Source organism: Oxyura jamaicensis, chromosome 5 (genome assembly GCF_011077185.1).
Source record: "Oxyura jamaicensis isolate SHBP4307 breed ruddy duck chromosome 5, BPBGC_Ojam_1.0, whole genome shotgun sequence".
Lineage (NCBI taxonomy): Eukaryota > Metazoa > Chordata > Aves > Anseriformes > Anatidae > Oxyura > Oxyura jamaicensis.
In genome coordinates, this window is record NC_048897.1 from 11,443,791 (window position 1) to 11,444,711 (window position 921).

Sequence of the window (921 nt, forward strand, 5' to 3'; positions counted from 1 at the left end):
ATAGGCTTAAATTCCTCGGGAAAAACATGTGAGCCTACAGAGAAGGAAATTATTTTATAGATCCTTCACAGTTTCACTCCTTCATTTCAGGTACATGGCAGTTTGCTTCATTTTCTGAAAATATGCAGAATAAGTGTGTAGCTCTTTGCAGCTCAAGTCGCAGGGGATCCTCTACCTCAAGAAGAGCCACAACCCAACAGTGTAGCTGAGATTCACTACAAGACAAGGGCAAGTTACTGCTTCTGCTCTGAAGGACCATTACTGCCACGCTTAAACCCACTCATCGTTGCCACTTGTAATGGAGGCGCTGGATGTGGATCAGAGTGTTTTGGAGAGCGGGCCTGTGAGGCAGAAGCCTAACAGTAAGTTTATATGAAGTAATTAACGAAAAAAAAATGGAACGGATGAAAATGTTCTGCGACTGTTAAAAAGAAAAAAGTAGGGGGAAAAAACAAACAATCCCTGTGCAGCAGGGAAAGAGCGGGCGAGCCTAGGTGCCTTGGCCGAGCACAGGCAGGCCGCTGACAGGCCGGCGGGGCCTCGGCTCCCGCTCCTGGCGGCGAAGGGCGGCCGGGGGGCGGCCGTGTCCGGGATCAGGCCGGCGTCGGGCGGCCCAGCGAAGAGGCCTCGGCGGGGCCGGGCCCGCTCTCGCAGCGCCCCCAGCGGCGGCGCGGCCGGCCCGGGCTCCAGCTCCAGCTCCTCCCCCGGGGCCGCGGCGCGGCCGCCTTCGCCCTCCTCCCCCGCTGCCGTGCCGGGCGGAGCGCCATGGATGCCGCTGCCTGCCGCCTGCGCCGGGGCTCGGGCTACCGCCGCCTCGCCTGTCCCCCCGCCTCCCCACGGCGCTGAAGAGGGCGAAGGGGCTCCGGGAGGCCGAGGTGAGCGGCGGCGCCGGGGGTGGGAGGGCGCGGGGCCGGGGGTGGG

At 61.9% G+C, this 921-nt stretch overlaps 1 protein-coding gene across 12 annotated transcripts in view; it reads left to right on the forward strand.

Moving 5' to 3' along the window:
- Positions 1–721: 721 nt before the first annotated feature.
- HECTD1 (HECT domain E3 ubiquitin protein ligase 1) overlaps positions 722–921 on the forward strand; it is a 68,009-nt gene continuing 67,809 nt past the window's right edge. For 5 of the 12 annotated variants that reach the window (XM_035327709.1, XM_035327715.1, XM_035327710.1 and 2 more), the window contains exon 1: positions 723–875. The gene's annotated coding sequence lies outside the window, so the exon portion shown is untranslated. Of the gene's footprint in view, positions 876–921 lie in introns of all 12 variants that reach the window. The other 7 variants (XM_035327719.1, XM_035327717.1, XM_035327713.1 and 4 more) reach the window with 2 other exon arrangements.